Raw genomic sequence first — 567 nt, forward strand, 5'->3', positions numbered from 1 at the left:
AGTTCTCTCTGCCCTAATTTTCTCACTTGCAAATTGGAGAGAAGAGAACTCTGTTTTTAATTAGAGTTGTCATGCAGATTAAATGAGGTAAGTCAAGTACAGCATTCAGCAGGATGCAGGGACCAGGAACGCTTGTGCACTTTTGTGGCTGTGGAGTCTGGAGCAAAGCAGCACAGAGTAACCTGGCAGAACTTAATCGGATTAAGCACTAAGGACGCACTTGTGCAGTGCTCGCTTTGGCAGCACATATTCCAAAACTGGAAAGATGCAGAGAGGATTAGCACGGCCCCTGTGCTGGGATGACATGCAAACACACACACACACACACACACACACACACACACACACACACGTAATGACTTCGTGATTCCATTCCTAGAAATAGAGCCAAGAGAAATTTTCACACAGCACCGTAGGGCAAGTTAAGTGTCTTCAATTATGTAGGGATGGAAAGTGATATTTATGAAATTTCTACCAGGTGCCAGACACTCTACAGAGGTTGCTTCATTTAATCCTCAAGGCATCGTTACAAGATTATTTTATCTGTTTAACAATTGGGAGAAATGA

At 43.2% G+C, this 567-nt stretch overlaps 1 non-coding gene across 1 annotated transcript; it reads left to right on the plus strand.

Annotated features, from left to right (window-relative positions):
- Positions 1–227: 227 nt before the first annotated feature.
- On the plus strand, positions 228–335 carry LOC112834515 (U6 spliceosomal RNA). The gene has a single exon (XR_003210935.1). It is a non-coding gene; the product is annotated as a U6 spliceosomal RNA (small nuclear RNA).
- The last annotated feature ends 232 nt before the right edge of the window (positions 336–567 follow it).

This window comes from Callorhinus ursinus, unplaced genomic scaffold (genome assembly GCF_003265705.2).
Source record: "Callorhinus ursinus isolate GAN/ISIS: 27379988/994484 unplaced genomic scaffold, GSC_fseal_2.0 scaffold1, whole genome shotgun sequence".
NCBI classification, from domain to species: Eukaryota; Metazoa; Chordata; class Mammalia; order Carnivora; family Otariidae; genus Callorhinus; species Callorhinus ursinus.